At 41.9% G+C, this 18,532-nt stretch overlaps 1 protein-coding gene across 4 annotated transcripts in view; it reads left to right on the top strand.

Moving 5' to 3' along the window:
- Window positions 1-5,457: 5,457 nt before the first annotated feature.
- LOC114848115 (leucine-rich repeat and fibronectin type-III domain-containing protein 2) overlaps window positions 5,458-18,532 on the top strand; it is an 89,810-nt gene continuing 76,735 nt past the window's right edge. For all 4 annotated transcript variants that reach the window (XM_029138327.3, XM_029138328.3, XM_029138326.3 and 1 more), the window contains exon 1: window positions 5,458-6,336. The gene's annotated coding sequence lies outside the window, so the exon portion shown is untranslated. The remainder of the gene's footprint in view (window positions 6,337-18,532) is intronic.

The raw sequence follows: 18,532 nt of genomic DNA, 5'->3' as shown, positions 1-18,532 counted from the left end.
AATTTAAGATTAAATCATTAAACCAGGAAGAGTCTTCCTTATCTATAATGTACTGTAAAGTCACACACTTAGGTCAGTGTGTGAAATCACATCCACAACAGTAATTAGATATAATCTGTGACAGCTGTCATCCTACATCATTACAAACAGATAAGAATGACATCATGTCTCCATTATTCGTGGCGTCCTAATCATGCTACGCTTGCAGTGAACATCAATCACCTCCAGCTGATTGTACACACTTCATGAAGGTAAGAAAAGTGAATGTAACCAGATTTACTGTTGCTATATATTTGTCTTAGGTTAGGTGGTTTATTTGATTACATCACTACATGACCCAGTATGCTTATTGATGTGGACGGCATTAATAGCAAATAAGTGACAGAACTTCACCTTTGATGGGTTACAACAGAATGATGGTGGAATAATATAGGGCACTGTGAAACTGCCTCAAAGAATATTGGACCAAAACTGTCAAGTGTTGAAACTGGAAAGATTTTTCCATTTGCATCCCACATGCTGGGAGAATTGAGATGCAAATCATCAGGTGTGTATGTTCCACTAGAATTTATCAGAAAGCAGTTATGTCTTTGCTTTCGCTTCACATTCCTTTTTCTGCATGGTTTTCACCATGCGATCCAATAGACTTGCATCTAGAGCATTCTAACCAAAGGACTAAAGAGAACAACTAAGCAACAGTCACATATTGAACTGTAATAAGGCCAGGACTGTGTTGACTTGAATGTAAACTGAAAGAAAAGTCTGTGTAAAATGAAACTACAGATGCTACAGATTGAGATTAAAATACACAATGTTCTGGCCGTTTTAGTGAACAAAACTACATTGTTTCTGTAGTTTTGTTTCTGTTTGTTTCAATTTTACATTTTCAGAATCAGAATCAGAAAAGCTTTATTGCCAGGTGCTGTAGAGGGCACTTTACAGAAGGAGGAATGTGTCTTGGTGTTGGCAGGTGGTGCATCTCAGCATTAAAATAAAGTACAAACAGTACAACATACAACATTAAATGGTAACTTGAATAGTGCAATTAAGGATAAATTAAAATAAATTTTTGAACAGAATATAAAGTGGATTGAAGTGGATGCGCAAGTGGTCTGGGATGGTGGGACCTGTAAGTGGCAGCGATAGACCTTTAGTTGGGGGGGGGGGGGGGTCAAATGGGGAGAGTTGGGGCACTGTTCACACTCAATACTTTTACTGTAGGTGACATAACCTAAATCTCACCAGATCATCCTCTCATAATTTCTCCACCAATCTCCCAATCTCCCACTAGCCCAGGAGATCTGGATCATAAACCAAGAATGTGAACTAATAAAAAGAGAAAACTCTTTGGACACAAGTTCTGGTTCAGATACACCAGGACTTTCAACTGTCAGAGACTGATACCTGTCACAGCTCCTGATCATTAGGCCTAGCTTCCGGATTTATTTTTGCCACTTCCTGTTTAGTGCCGGTTGTGTTTATATTCAGCTTCACACCTGGTCACAGACCTCAACAGCTGCAATCAATCTCATTAGTCTGGTATATACGGTAAGCTCCACTTCTGACATGTTTCAGTTGCCAGATTGTTGTGTGTCCATGCCATCATTCCAGCGTTCATCTCATGTAAGTCTAGCTTGGGTACTGATCTCCGACTGCCCCTGACTGCCCTTTGCCTGTACTGCAGCCTGTGCTTACTCGTGTACAGAAACCTGCTTGTCTGTGAATTTAAGAACTTTACTCCCTTGCCTGTGCATTTATGACTGAATCGTTGGATATTTAATCGTTGCGCCATACATATATGCTATGTCCACCAGGTAAATTATGTAACCTCATTTTTGTGTTGCATGTTAAATCAGTGTTACAAAAGTAATATTTAGATTGAGCCATTTATAATTTGATGTTGCTGGCAAATATTACTGGTGTATGTTTTTACGGTTTACTTAGTGTGACATAGTGGCAAGAAAATTCATCATGGAATAATATTTCATTTATTACAGCATTTTAAAGGACCACATTTAAAGCGTTACTAATCTATGCATTTATTCTTGTTGTTTAACCATTCTAACTTCTCTGCTTATTTGAGTGGCAAAGTGATCGTTACATGTGTATTGTGTTATGGTGTGATGGAACTTTGAGCTTGATGAAAAGACAAAAGCTTAGTTATCCCAAATTTAGAATGAAACCAAATTAAATAGTTTGATACCTGAGCTGAAGTGGTGGAACCCTCCACCACTGGAGGAATTCACCCTCCTCCGCCCTGAAGTGACCACTGCCCCTTTGGGGTAATTAACCAATGACACACTAGTAATAATTTGGGATCCCCACTATATTCAAACTTTTTTCTGTCACAATCTGCCTACGTGTACGGACCTCTGTTTGTATCCTAACTCTGAGCTGCATTAAAATCCTTGTACAGTACCTGTACCTGTCTGCCTCGGGGGCTGTGCGTTTGGGTCCGCCATCTTAGAACCCCGTTCGTGACAGTTTCAAATTTCTTTTTACATTGCATTATTTTTCTTTACTTTATTCTTAAATTTTGGAAACGCATTTAGTGATTTTGTTAACTTGAGAAAGTCATCTCAAGAAACTCCACGAAACTGAAATTATAACCAACAATCTTTAGTAGACTTTCTATTTTTAATTGAATTAATTAAATTCAATTCCAGCCCATTTTCATTTTTTGGGCTTTAAGTAGCGCTGCCACTTTGAAACACCTTGGAAAATTCATCCACTTGGCTGACTGAACTCCGCTGACCTTGAACTGTGGTGTGTATGGGGATATTTTCTGTCTGATGAATAAATATAGTCTGTATACCCATTCATTTTCTATGGTGGTCACTTTTGACTGGGAACACCACAGGTTGAATAAAACACTCAAAATTCAATAAAAGAGGTGATCATCACTTTTATATGTTCAAGTGCATAGTGTGGAGGATATCATAAAGCCTTGAGGCAATCAAAACACAATATATATTAGTGTTTTAAGTTGTAACTGGGTCAGATTTGACCCGAACATGACCGGAAGGTTAACGACATTAAAGGAAATGATATGTGTTGGGCTGATCCTTCCAAAGTGGCTGCGCAGGACGGTTGTTTACTCTGCAGTCTGTTGACCTAATGCTAATATTGTCGTCTGAATTGAAGCGTAACACTGAGCTGTGAGATCAATGTGCTTTAAACACTGACTAAGAGTGTGACTGATCTACTTCCATCTGTGTTGGTTTCCACATCCTGCCTCCACTTGTGTCTGTGTCCACCTACTGAGAACAGTAATCACAGCTGTCAGCGCTGGCCACTTACTGGTGCAGCATCGGTCCAGCTCATGACCACTTACTTTTTCTGCAGTCGTACTCTTTGGCACGTGTTGTCATGATCGCTGTTGAACACACAATAACAGTGTGTCTTGTTTGCTATTTGGTCTGAATGGCCTTTTGGACTTTTTTTGCTCGACAATTTCCCTGTGCAAATTGTATTTTGACTTGGTGGTGAAAATGTGATTGGACTTGGATTGGACTAGATGTAACAGCTGTTCTCTGTGGCTTTATGTGCATCCTACCTACAACACTTACAGCCAATAACTTACCTATGGCACAAAACAGCCACAGTATGTGCCAAATTAACAGACCATCTAATAGAAATGTAAAAAAAAAGAAATAGTCTGGAGAAATTAACACAAAGTTTATAAACTGCTGTACTCACTTGAATATTTATTCAATTACATTAAACACTAGCTGCTGCTTTGCTGCTGAAGTTTAATTGGACACATAAAACACTTTTCAAAGCCACAGTGTTACTCCCTACCCACACACCATGATGGTTATACATATACAGTACACGGCAAAAAGAACTGTGGCTTTTACACACCACATATACACAACACTTCCATCCCCTCTTGCAGCTAATGGAAATAATTATGCATTTTATCCCTGAATGGGATAAAATGAAAATATCTAAACGTGGATCAATGGCACAGTGGGCAAGCGAGACGCGGCAGCCGTGTCCCCACTGTCTGCATCGATAACAAACAAAGGGAAGGCAGAGGAGGGAGAGACTTCAACTCCGCCCAGAGTCTAGCAGCTACAGTACAAGACAGCTGGGATCTCAGTCTAAAGCACTAAGGGGAAAAATCAGCTGGGCTGATCTTCACCTCCTGAATCACAGCAATTATTTTTTATTTGACCCGTCACTCAGTGGAATAAATGTGATTTTTTTACAGTGTAAAATGCCAGTCAGTAAATAATAAATATTCTTGGGAGACGGTCACTAAGAAGATGCATCTATTTGCTGAGGAAAACTAAGAACTTCTGGAAGATGTTGGTACTGATATCCCAAGCTGACTGTCATGCCTGTTACCAGATGCCTTCCAGCCACCATTATGTTCCCTAATAAAACATATTTTACTTTCAATATGCCTCTGTGAGCACCATGCTTTGCAATGTTGATGCCATGGGTGAATTGATTTCAACTTGGTTCAACTAACTTTGTCTCTTTCTCTCCAGTAGTTGTGCTTCTCCCCTGCTCTCTCTCTCTCTCTCCCCCACTCTGTACTCACCTACAGGTATCATTGGACTCAAAGTTTGGTGTCTGTGATGGGTAGCTGCGGTTCCAACCATCCTGCCTGTATCCAGTCCCTGGTCCAACTATCCTGCCTGTGCTCTGTTGTTGCTTGTTGTTGTTGTTGCTGTGCTTTTCTCTTTCTCTCTCCCCTCACCCCAACTGGTCGAGGCAGATAGCCGCCCACATCCAGCCTGGTTCTGCTGGAGTTTTTCCTCGCCACTGTTGCTGTCAAATTAAATGCTTGCTGTATGTGGGTTTTGTTGGGTTTAGTTGTGTAAGGTCTTAAACCTTACTTTGTAAAGTGCCTTGAGATAACTTTGTTGTGGTTTGGCGCTATATAAATAAAATTGAATTGAACTGAATTGAATTTCACACTACAGCTTGATGTTTAACTGTAGCATATTGAATATTGCACATTGTGACAAACAATAATTGTAAAAGAAAAATAAAAACCTGACTTTGCAGTATGGGTATTATTTTGATGTTTGAGCACTAGCAATTGCCATTTGAAAAATAATGAAACCTGATGGTGGCTGCTGACTGCTAATTCAAAAAAAAAATATTCATTTTAGTGCACGTTTTTGAAAGCTCATTCTCTAACTTGTAATACCAAGTACTATGTAATGAATGATGAATTATTATGGGCTATTTACAGGCTAACTCAGACTTAGACTTAGAGAAATATATTCAGGAAACGCAGACAGGAATTTGCAAAACTTCTCAAGATGCTTTCATCATAACACTGCTTCGCTTTATTGGCAGTTCAGTCTTTTACAGTATTTTATGTTATACAAATTAACGGGACATATAGAGCTGCGTCTTTAAATTCTATCTGCTGCCTGAGGACCAGACAGGATGCCCCCCACAGGTTAAGATTAAACAAGAACATTTCTAGACGGATTCCTGCAGCGGGAAACAGCGCGCACCGCTAACTTCATTTTCAAAGGTCTGGCAAGCGATATAAGACCCAGATTACCCGTAGTCCTGATAGGCTACTTTGTTGCTGTGAACGCTAAACACCTCTAAGCAGACACTAATCCGTGGTCGGACCTTAATCTTCTGTAGACAACGGGCTACTCGGTGCGCACGGTGCCAAAGTGGCACTTTACGCATAATTACCGCCACGGTTCCGCTCCATTGTGTGTGCGTAAATGCGCCATAGTTGAGTGTGTCTCGGTTCTGTCCCCTGTGCCTCTTCTCCTAGCGGGCTCGGTGATACTTCGTGGCGTTTGTGCCATCTAAGGTTTTCCGCCGCTCCATTGCAGTATTTCTAATGCAGAGACTTCACACCGAGGGTCGCACCTTTCATTCTTTTTTACTTTCGACTCGGATACGCGTTTCGGAGGCAAAGAGAACCGAGCAATTACAAGGACTACTTCGCTGCGAAGTAGGCTTACTATTGCACCGCGGGGAGTAGCGGAAAAGAAACGCCTGTGTCATGTAGCAGCACTCCCGAAAAAAAGCACCAGCATGGAAATATACACGAGCCAACACCAGCTTGCTATTTTTACTTGAAAGGAAAACTGCAAATATTCTGTGAAGCTCTACGTCGCAACGTGGCTCCCGGCGAAAGCGCAGGTTTCCAGAGCATCTGCTGGTAGAAATTCTTGTCAAGGAGAAGCGCGAGAGAAGAAGCGACATGCTGCTGGGCAGGCAGCTGCTAGGGCAGATCGTCTCCTGGAATTACGGGGTGACTGGGAAAGGTGCGACTTTATCCTGAGACCAGGGAGGGTACTGTACCGTACAGCTTCTGCAATGGATAGTTGTCCGTTTATGAAGGTAAGACATCACCTTATAATTCCCTGGTACGTGAATGACTTCGGACTCCTGTAGTTTTTAACAGTGTTTTCGGATGTGGTGTTTTGCTGATTGCTGATCACCTTCAACTGGGCTTGCAGCATATTACACCGCACCGATTATGAATTCGATGCAAATGTTATTATGCTGTTGCCATAAAGATTCCGAAGCTCTGGGTTTGTGTCATGGAAGGCAGCGTGTCAGTGGGCTGCAGGGCTCAGTTCTAACGAGAAACTAACGAGGTCAGTGGAAATCTCTACAGCGCTAAATGTCCATGTACATTGTTTTCATTTATTCATGTCTGCTAATGTTGGGAATGTGTGGAAGGTCACTACTTGGTATGGATATAAAGGAAAGCAGAGAGGCAGGCGAGTTGTGTCTGGTGCATACTAATCCGAAGTGTGCGCAAACCACCGCGCTTTTCGTGGAGAGGAGAGAGAGAATAACAGTGTGTTTGTGTGTATGTGTGTGTGTGTTGGGGGGGGGGGGGGGGTTCAAAAGTGTTCCGTTGCGATGGCTTAGATATTTATTGAACTCGCGTTTGTGTTTATAGATTGTATCACATCGTGCGTATGTGCTGAATATTTTATTAGGCTCACAACATCGTTATGTCTGGGGAAGATGTTGGTCTGTGTCTGTTTGTCAAGTTAAGGGATCGATGGCCGCCATGAGGCACCGTGGGCAGCGCTGTAACGCCACTACCCTCTGTAATCACCACCCTCTGGTGGATTACAAGTGGTAGCATGTCAGTGGCGAGATCCCAATGAGAAATCCGAGTCCAGAGGCTGCTCGGTCAGGGAGGACTGTTCAGCACCATGGACAGCGCAGAGAAATGTAAAACTGCAGTAGGAGGGAGCATTTTCCTTCCCACAAAGGGGCTTTTATTGACGTTTGAATGGCTGTTGTTCTCATAAAAAACACCTCACTGAGAAGAATTTGTTTCAAGAATGCATGGAGGACTGTGGAGTAGTTTTGTGAGCCCAGTCCTCCAGTTTAGTGAAGAGATTCAACAGTCTTTTATTCATGAAAGCAGGATTAATACAGTATGACACAAAATGATTCACATGTGCACACTATAGTGCATACAAGCCGCATATTTTACTACCATGGTCACTGTAATTTATTGAGTAGATTTTACAGTTTGACTTAATTAGATGTCCAAAAGAAACATTGCTTTTTTTTCAAATATGGGATAATCATATTATTAGAAGTTTGTTATGACCAAAACAAGAAGAATAAATAAAGTCATGATGCAGTTAAACCTGCACCTTAATTTGATATTATTAGTATCAACTTACAATGAAAACAATATTAATATAGTAAAATTGCATCGGCCCAGATTTGGCCATCATCTGCCAATTTAGTCACCTCAATTCTGCTGACACTCACCTAGAAATGTTGCTACATGGGTGGTCTCTCCTTTATTACAAGACCCCACCATGGCCACATGTGAGCTGACGCCAACAGCCAACAGTCTGTGCCACACCTTTCTGAAGGTGGCCCACATTTTACTTGAGATATTTGCACCATATACTTTCCAGAGAAATGTCTAGCTCCAGTCCAATATATGGAGCTCATTGTTTACCTTACTCAGCCCAGCAGATTTTGGTTACACTTATTTCTACAGGGAAATTTCTACATTCTACAGCTGCTACTTTTTTCTACATTCTAAACACCAATAACAAACTCTATTGAGCAACTAGCTACAGTAGTAAATGGCCAGGACCACCGCCAAAGACCCTCATAGTTTGCTTAGAATGTTGGTAGAGACCAAAATCGATACTACAAGTTATTTGTGAATAAATAATTACTTTAAATATACATAGATAAGTGGAAATACACCGAAATGTGTCCTTTATAAAATAACATACTGTTGTTAAAGTTTCTGTAGGACCTCATTGCCATAAGACCATCTAATTGAAGACGCAAAAGAGTTGCATTATGTAAATGTAATGTAATACATAGCTGACAAATAAATAAATAACTTTTTTCATTTCATTTCTTGAATATCGTTAAGCACAGAATCAATGATACTTTTTATACATACCAGTGCAGTCTCTATGGAGGTATCCATTTTAATTCAATTAAGGTTCAAATACATCCACCTAATGTGGAATACTGTCCTTTTTGACCAGACCCCTCATGGTTCTTAGATTCACTTGAACAAGAAAAGTTTAAATTAGTTTCACTTCATGTGTAATTATTGCTCTTCAAGCCTGTAGTTCTCATTGCTAACAGTTGGAGCAGATCTGTCAACAGGGCTTATCTGATCTGTTGATATCACTTGCAGTTATTTTCTGTCAATGGCTGGTGCCTGAATGATGCTTGAGGGTTAATGCCTTCTGTCAAGACTGCTCAGTAAAATTGATAGGCCTGCTTTGACAGATGAGATAACCTGCAATCACAGGGAAACAGAATTTATGGGTATAGCAGATGGATGCTGAGAATGCATGCAGAAGTAGGCCACTTTTTCCTTTGGGAGCAGCTCGACATGCACAGAAGACTCCCAGAAAATGTTAGAAAGTTGTCATGGGGAAAATTATGAGAAGGAGGAGGAAGGAATGAAAATGGAAAGACTATTTTATTAAACTCCACTCAGAAATAATAGAAAAGAGATCATTTCCTTTTCAGTTCTGCCTCACATGGAATAAGTTGGATGGAAAGCAATTGAAGTTTAAAAATTAAGTGGAAAATAACTTGGGGTTTAGCCTAGAAACCCCATCTCCAAGTCTGAGGTGGGGAGCAATGTATGGTTTAAGAAAACCCCCTCTCGCTCAGCTTTAACAGGTCAAGGAGCCAGACAAACTGCACAACCCCAACAAACACATAATTAAATTCAGCACGGACTCCTCAGACTGTTCTTGGAGTGCAGCTGCAGGGTCTTTTCATATGTGGAAGCAGTTGTCTAATGAATTTAATTTGTGCTTGTGTTGTGACACAGTTGTTTTTTGTTTGCTTTCACAGAGTGCAGCAGATTTGCAGAGCGAATCTGACACTTGAAGCACTGTTTACTAGAATGAGCTGCATAGGTAGAGAACTACGCTTTGCATGTATCTTCTAATAACTGACTTTAAAGAAACTATACAGCTATATTTTAGATAAACTTAAACAAATATCTAAAATATCAAATATCACTCTAATACAGGCTTTTAAAATTCACCAAAAGATGTTGCAGCTCTTTAAACGAACCTTGTGTTACATCCCAAAATTCACAACAAAATAAAAGCATGGATAATTAAAGCCAGCTTTATGTAGACTGTGATTTTAAATGTAATTACTGTAATATACACAATGAGAATTTCACGTTAGCGTTAGCATTTAAACACAGTGCATCTGCATGATGTGACTACGCCATTACAGATTAATTGTGATTCTTCCGGATTCTGAATGCATTGTGGACACTGTGAGCTCCTAACCAAGAGAAAGCATTCACAGCAGCCGCCTAAAGACCATTAAGTAAAAATTTGTATAATTGCTTCATTTTCCCATTAAATCCCATTAGGCTTAAGAAATTGCTCTCATCGCTGGTGATAAAGCCTGAATCAGTTATTTATGAGTTATTCCACTCTAAAATCTATGGAACAGTGAGTGATGGTCTGACTGGCTCTGTTTTATTCTGATTGTGCTGTAATGCAGCCTTACCTGGTCAGATATGCAGGAAGTACTTGACTCCGGAGTAAATCTAAGTGAGCTGCAGACTCCAAGGGCAGTGCCATTGTGGCGCTTTAGAGACAACCTCTGGGAGTTTACACAGGCGACAGCCTCCTACCTTTGTGAAACACTAGCCAGAACATTAAGATGTCAGTGCTGAGTGACCAATAAGACCACAGGGACACAGATAGGAGCGGCCATGAATGTGAAACATGAGTAGAGTTAAAGTCAATGGGAAGATTGTTTTCTGCTGCGATAAGTATTGAACCAATATAGATGATGTAGCATCTGAAACATGGCTCAAACCCCAGCTACTATCATAAACAAGAGATTTAAGCACATTAGCAAAAAATATACTGAGTCGTATTACAAATTCTAACTGTATCTCATTTCCTCCCTTTATGCTTCATAATTTTTAATGCTTTGCTTGATTTCCAAATTCAATAGTTCTCCGAGTTCAAAGCGCTGGTGTTCTAATTTTACTGTGACCCTGTTCCCTTCTCCCACTTGGGTTCTTGCTTGTTCTTGTTGTTGCACGTGGCCCGTGTCACTTCATCCATCATAGTCTGTGCTCCCAGCTCACTCAAGCCGCTGTACTCCAGCAAACGTTTACACTTTAAAAGCCTCAAGCTTGTCTGAACGCAGCGGGCTCAACATGGCTGATAAACTGTTAGCTTGTGCCAAATAAAATGCTAAATGTTTTGAAATGCATGTCGTCATTAGCCTCCAAACAACATGCCCCACTGACTGTGACTGTCTTACTGTTAGCTTGGTGTGATGTACCCTCGCCTGCTACTCTCATTTACAGCTCGCAGGCTCCGTCGTTCACAGACTGTGAAGAGAAAGGTGACATGTCATCTGCCAGCATGCTAACTAGTTCCAATTAGCACCGTGGCACAACTTAATTTTTGGTAGCAACAGCAAGTTTCAAGCTGTGTCGCTGCTTGATGAAATAGTAGCAGAAGAAGAAGCAGAAGATCCACTTGCACACGACAGGTGAGATTACTCAGCGTGATTTCATTTAATTTAATGCATTGACTTTATTGATCCCACCGTGGGGAAATTACTCTGTGCATTTGAACCCATCGTCCTGAAGGGAGCAGAGGGCGGCCACACACAGCGACCGAGGAGCTAACACACAGTGTGTTCTTGATGATCAGGCAGGATTTTCCATCAAGTCTCCTACATTCTGTCCAGTGCTCTGCTTATTAAGCCACCAAGCCGCATCATACCCCGACAGGACTTATGTTTTACTACATAATATGTGACATCGCAGCTGGAACATGGCACTACTCTTACATACATTTGTTACTCGTTTAGCTTGCTGTAAACGTGTTTCACATGCCCAAGTTAAAGCCAGTGGAATGGTGTTTCAGCAGCTTTTCTGTGACTGTGTCCTAAATCAGGTAAAACCATAGAAAGGACATCTCAAAATATCAGCCGGCAAAGACGGATCCATTTAGACACCACAGGAACAAGTCATAAATGATCCTCCATCGTCTTTTTAGTTGCTGTTGCAGGATTGTTAGCAAACACGTCACACAACTCCAGCAGAGCAAAGTCATGGTTTATTTGAAGTTTTTCTCCTGGCGCTTCTTTAACCTCTGCTGCTACTTGCTGTTCAGCTAAATGACTATTGGGGCTCTTAAGGGCTGGTTTCATATATGGGAATAAAAACCTGATAATGGCTTTGGTGACAAGGCACAGAGCTTGTGTGATAAAAAGAAAATAGTACATACCCGTAGAAAATCTATGAAAGCACTGTAACTCGTGTTTTATACTTGAGTCCAGTCGAACATGGGTGTCCAGGCATTCCTGGGCTACAGTGTCAATAAAAAGAGGTCACACTTGTTCAGTATTTGTGACCAAAATGTTTCTGCCTGACTGAAGGAATTCCTTTAGGGTATTCCAAAGGTACGTGATGTGTAGTGCTACTAAAGACATAAAATGTATAAATAAATGTATAGTTGCTGCTCCTCTCCATAGATACATCCTTTAACATTTCACACACACACACACACACACACACACACACACACACACACACACACACACACACACACACACACACACACACACACACACACACACACACACACACACCTGTTGTTGTGAACTGGGAACAAGGTTAGCAACAAAAACTCTTTAGCTCCAGAAGTGTAGAATGGAGAGCTGTGGGGTAATAACATTCAGAGATGTCACCACTGTGAGGAAGATGTAGTTGGAGAAGCTTGTCTTCCGAAGCTTGAAGGAAAATAGAGAAACAGTGGGTGAAAGACGCACAAAGACAAACAAGCAAGGAGTCATTCTTTCAGTATTCACATGAAGGTTGTGTAGCCAAAACGTGAGGTTTTCTCATTGTTCATGGAATGTTATGTTAAAACACCAGCAGTTACCAGATCTGGGTCCCAAAGGTCAATTGCCACTACACGTTGGCAAATGTCTTCATTTAGCTGCAGGCTTTGTCACAGCAAGGAACAAAAAAGGAGACATGAAATGAGACAGCGCTCTCGTCTCTGGATGGCAGAGCTGTCGGACAGATCTTCACTTTTCATGTTTGCCTTTAGCCTCAATTGATTTTATCCTCTTTAGATCTAACTTAAACTCGATTTGATGAATTCTTTGTACTCGAGTTCTAAAACACAATCTGTTAGTTCTTTGGACTGGGATTCTCTGCAAATAACATGTTTTAATGCAGACTCAGTGTTGGCATCAACAAGTAAAATCGCAAGAATACAACTGTAAGTGCTTATTATAATTGCTCTTGAGATTTGAGTTCCTGAGATGTCCATGCTCCGTTATAAATTGTAGTCATTAGACAGAAAATGTCCCCGTTCTGCTTTAAAGTTGAAGTTGCCTCTCAGCAGCATCTTTGATAAATTGATTGCAGGTCTTTTAATCTCGCTGTGCTCCTTTCAGGGCCTCCCAGATGATTGCTCTGTTGATGGGCTCTGCGCAAAGTCCTTGTCTCAGAGCCGACAGTTTACATGTCGTAGTCAGCGTGAGTCCATACTATGCACAAAGCAGTCCCTCAGCGCCGCTTTTGAGCATCAACTTTTTCATCGCTTGTTTGTTTGGGACTCGGTTAAGAGCAGTTTTCCAGCACTGAACTGTCTGTAGCTGGAGAAGCACGCACACAGCAGCTGGATTTGATTTTCTAACTGTGCTGAAGGTTAAGTTTAAAGATACACCTCTGACTTTGTCCTTGACAAGAATAGCATGTTTAATAGTACAGCATGGAGTGTGCCAGGCTTCTCATCTAGCTGTATCCCTGTCAGGACAGTTGTTTCCAGAAATGGTATATTTCAAAGATCACAGGAAGACTTTTAGTCACACAAGCAGCAGGAGTCAGTGGCTGTGGCAGTTGTTTGATCTCTCACTTTGGTCATTAGATGAATCCTGACACAAACATATTGCCATGATATTCACGGTTCCCTGAGGATGAATCCTGATATCTTCATAACCGGCCTGTTCCGAGGAGAAATGTCATGACAACTGCTGTAATATAAAATGTAATGCACATCTGTCTCCATAGAATATTCTGTAGCATTCATGCAAAAATCAGTGTAGTTTTCCAAAAACAGAAGAATAGAGGAATTTTTTACCATATGGTGTTTATTTCTCAATTCTGTGGTTACAAACTAATTGGGTTCTTACAGCATAGCCTTTATTTTACCTTACAGTAAGTCATGTCACTGGGAGTCCTAACACCATTAGTCTCAGACACTGTCCCGTTTTTATTATATTTACTGATTCTGCACAGATCGCTGCATGTACTATGTAAAGACAGACAGAACATCAGCTTGATTTCTTTATTCATATGTTTATTTGTACATTCTTAAACTGTAATTAGTTACAAACTTAAGGTATCAGGTATTGTTTAAATTAGTTGCAGGTGGTGTTCAAATGGCATCTTGGAAAGAGAACATTCTTCCAACATTAATTTGTGAAATGTAATTTTTGGTGTCAGGTTTATTGTCACATCTGGTGCAAAAGTGAGATGTTTCAGATAAAAACACATATTTTGCTAAACATGCCGTGACAGTCTGCAAAGAAACACATCCATCTGCAATCACAATTAAGTTCTTCTCACTAAGCATATTTAAATCAATGTATTATGTTACTGTATGTTTTAAAGCTATCACCTACAGAGACAGTTTTTCCCAGAGTGTGGTTAAGATTTAGCCAGTGAAGAACAGAACAAGTGTTTAGGCAAGTTAAGTTTAATAAAGCAGGACTGGAAACATAATATTGCTACTGCTTATTTTTTTAAAAACATTTGTCAGCATATCCTTATTTCCGTACAGTATATTAATAAAACCACCTATCCTGATGTTAAAGTTAGGTTGCTTGGAGTGTACTGTAAAGAAGCATATTAAATAAGGCCACAGGGTAAATATCTAAGGTGTACCTTGAAAAAGGAATGTGAATCAATTATAGTACATCTTAAGCTTCATGTCATATCCTGTTAGTATATACTGTAAAAGCACATCATACACGTGCTTAACATCTGATGGTGAAAATCTGTGCTAGTAAAGGTCTGTGACTGTAACATACAGTACAGTACCTGTAAAATGTTAGCTCATATTGTTACTGTGGCAGAAATACAGGGGGTTAGGTTTCCGCCATTCTCAGACTTACTGTTACTGTAAGATGGGTTTCAGAGCATGACTTTATTATTCCACATAATTACCTGAAGTGGTGCAATTGTGTTGTAATTGCTGGAAACCAGCTGCTGGCAAGCCAAACGCAGGAAGCAGGAAAGACTTGGTGCTTGGCTGCAAACCTCTGATGATCATTTACAATAGTACTTCAGCAAATTCCAACAAAAATGTCTCACCAGTGCTGTAAAACAAAAAAAAACATCTCATATCACAGCAGCAATCTGTTTTAGAGCTGGCTGTATGAGGGTGAATGCTCACTGCACCGTGTCTAATCCCATCTGCTGCACTGGTGGTTGTGCCTCAACCAGCACTCGCAGCATGCAGTGATGGCAGTAAATGGGTATTGAGAATTGAGATGTTAAATTTGTCTCACAACAAACAATGTTAGTCAAAATAAAAATAAAAAAAAAACGGTATAATGTTGTCTTCTTTCACTGGTGAAGTGATTGGTGAAAAAAGACAAACAGTCTCATTGACATTGAGCCCATATAATCCCACAGCAGGGTTTCCTTCAGATGTCAATAGTGGCAACAAAGCCTCAGTTTGTTGCACCTAGCAAGTGGGAGATGAACGAAGACAGAGAAACAGACAGCCATAGACATGATGAGGTAAACTAATTGCTTTATAAACCAACAATGAGTCAGTTTGAGAGATTTCAGTAGCTGGTACTGATTTGCTGAGTTACTGTAGTGCTTGCTCTGTTTCTGCTCTCTGAGATCCTTGCTCAAATACTGTAACAGCACCGGTGGTAGAGTAGGTGGTCATCAGAGCACAGTCACTTCTTAGTAACAGATATAGCCAAGATTTAAGCTTTTGTATAATTACTTTTCACACTAAGGACCTAGCTTTTATAATCAATATTTGCATTTTGGCATACATGTACATGATGTGTCTTATGTAGTGTGAAAGAAAGAAATACATGTTTGCAGTGTTCAGTAAGAACTCAGTTTTAATCACATTAAAAATTAAAATCAATGCAACAGAATTAGACATACATAAGGCAGCACCTGCAGTACTGCCCAGTATGTATGTTCCTACTAAGAGTGTCCAAAAAATCCCCATTCTCAAGGTCCTACAGTAAAATACACGAGGTAGTAGTAATTGCATGATGTGTTTTCTCATGTTTTGCATGGCATTTTATTAATTCATTTTTTAATTGGAGCATCAGTGGAGAGAGACTTGCTAATCAAACATTACGTTTGAGCACAGTGACTCTGTTGTTAAACACACAGCTGAGGAACAAGGCCACCTGTTTTAAGAGCAGCAAGTGAGAAAAGCTGAGTTTCTTTCAAAAACAAAAGCTGCTTTCTGCTCTTTTGGAATAACAGGTCCATCACGCCACCTATTTGACATGACTGTACAGTATTGAGCTATTCTCTGTGAAATAACTCCATGAACATGCCAGTAGGTAATCAGTGAACAATCCCCTGCTAGACCCCAGTTGAGCTCTGCTTTGTCTGCATGATTCAGCTTCACTGAAAGGAAAATTATCCCAGAAACTGTTGCTCCATTGTTCTGCTCCACTAAATTGCTTCTCCTCTCGCTAGCAGCAAACGCTGTCTCATTGACAGGGACTCAGCATACTGGCAAAACAAAAAAAATGGATAACTCATTGTTCTTGTCCCATCTATCATACGAGTCATTATAAGGGAGCCGTCCCTGGGTGCTTTGTGCTGTTACATGTGACGTGTTCCTCCAACTGTCCATAGAAGTCAACCAAGCACCAGTCTGTGTCCTTCTATGCTGTATGTGTCCGTCTGCATCCGTCTGCGTCCGCCTGCGTCCGTCTGCGTCTGTCTGTGTCCGTCTGTGTCCGTCTGTGTCCCTCTGTGTCCGTCTGTGTCTGTCTGTGTCTATTGGGGGGGTCTGTGTCCACCTGTGTCTGTCTGCATCTGTCTGTGTTCGTCTGTATCCGCCTGTGTCCGTCTGCGTCCGCCTGTGTCCGCATGGGCTGTCTGTGTCTGCCTGTGCTGTCTGCATCCGTCTGTGTCTGTCTGTGTCCATTTTTGTTTGTCTGTGTCTGTTTGTGTCTGTCTGTGTCCATCTGTGTCTGTCTATGTCTGTCTGCGTCCGTCTGCATCCGTGTGTGTCTGTCTGTTTCGGTCTGTGTCCGTCTGTGTCTTTCTGTGTCTATTGGGGCGGTCTGTGTCCGCCTGTGCTGTCTGCGTCTGTCTGTGTCAGCCTGTGCTGTCTGCATCTGTCTGTGTCCGTCTGTGTCTGTCTGTGTAGGTCTGTGTCCGTCTGCATCTTTCTGCATCTGTCTGTGTCCATCTGTGTCCGTCTGTGTCTGTCTGGGGCGGTCTGTGTCCGCCTGTGCTGTCTGCGTCTGTCTGTGACCGTCTGTGTCTGTCTGTGTCCGTCTGCGTCCGTCTGGGTCCGTCTGTGTTTGTCTGTGTCTGTCTGTGTCCGTCTGCATCTGTCTGCGTCTGTCTGTGTCCGTCTGCGTCTGTCTGTGTCCGTCTGCGTCTGTCTGTGTCTGTCTGTGTCTGTGTGTGTCTGTCTATGTCCGTCTGTGTCTGTCTGTGTCTATTGGGGTGGTCTGTGTCCGCCTGTGCTGTCTGCGTCGATCTGTGTCCATCTGTGTTTGTCTGTCTGTGTCCATCTGTGTCCGCATGTGTCAGCCTGTTTCCACCTGTGTCTGCCTGTGCATGTCTGTGTCTGTCTGTGTCCGTCTGTGTCTTTCTGTGTCTATTGGGGCGGTCTGTGTCCGCCTGTGCTGTCTGCGTCTGTCTGTGTCACCCTGTGCTGTCTGCATCTGTCTGTGTCCGTCTGTGTCTGTCTGCGTCCGTCTGTGTCCGTCTGTGTCCGTCTGTCTGTGTCCATCTGTGTCCGTCTGTGTCTGTCTGTGTCTATTGGGGCGGTCTGTGTCCGCCTGTGCTGTCTGCGTCTGTCTGTGTGCGTCTGCGTCCATCTGGGTCCGTCTGTGTTTGTCTGCGTCTGTCTGTATCCGTCTGCATCTGTCTGCGTCTGTATGTGTCCGTCTGCGTCTGTCTGTGTCTGTCAGTGTCTGTCTGTTTCTGTCTATGTCCGTCTGTGTCTGTCTGTGTCTATTGGGGCGGTCTGTGTCCGCTTGTGCTGTCTGCGTCGATCTGTGTCCATCTGTGTTTGTCTGTCCGCGTCCGTCTGTGTCTGTCTGTGTCCATCTGTGTCCGCATGTGTCAGCCTGTTTCCACCTGTGTCTGCCTGTGCATGTCTGTGTCTGTCTGTGTCCGCCTGTGCTGTCTGCGTCCGTCTGTGTCTGTCTTCACCAGACAAACTCATGCATTAGTAGCAAGGGACACTGACAAGGGAAGCTAAAAAAGGCCATGTTGGTCATGATGCAAGTTAAAAAACAGTAGACAGTAGACTTGTTAGTTACAAGTTGAGCACAGCAGAGGAGGAAAAGCATTCACAGAATTACTACAGGTAAAAAGATCACTTACTCACATAAACCTATTTACTGCTCATCACTGTCTGAGTGGAAGAAAATTACAGCCTTCATCACCTCCACCGGATGTTTCAGTGAGGTGTTAAACTGATTAAAGGTGCTTTTCTGGAAGACCACCGTTCTTCAGAAGACGCTAAAAATTACAAGCAGAAGAGCTGGAGATGTGCTGTACATTCACGGCCATGACACCACTAGCGCTCGCTGGCTGCTGCCGCTTCATTCTCCGTGTCTCTCAGTCCTGACAAGTTTGCAAAGAGGGCTGTTACTGACTAATAAACATAACAGAGTGCCAGCTCTGCCCAGACCCAGCTACACAAGCACACTGCATCTTTGTGCCCGGGACTGAATTGATGGCTGTGGTAGCTTGGCTTCTGACACATCTGATGTCCAACTACCTCAATGGCTCCCTTGATTCAGGGAAGCTCTCGTAGTGGCT

This window comes from Betta splendens, chromosome 22 (assembly GCF_900634795.4).
Source record: "Betta splendens chromosome 22, fBetSpl5.4, whole genome shotgun sequence".
Classification (NCBI taxonomy): domain Eukaryota; kingdom Metazoa; phylum Chordata; class Actinopteri; order Anabantiformes; family Osphronemidae; genus Betta; species Betta splendens.
Note: the sequence above shows the minus strand (reverse complement) of the source record. Positions and strands in the feature narration are given on the sequence as shown.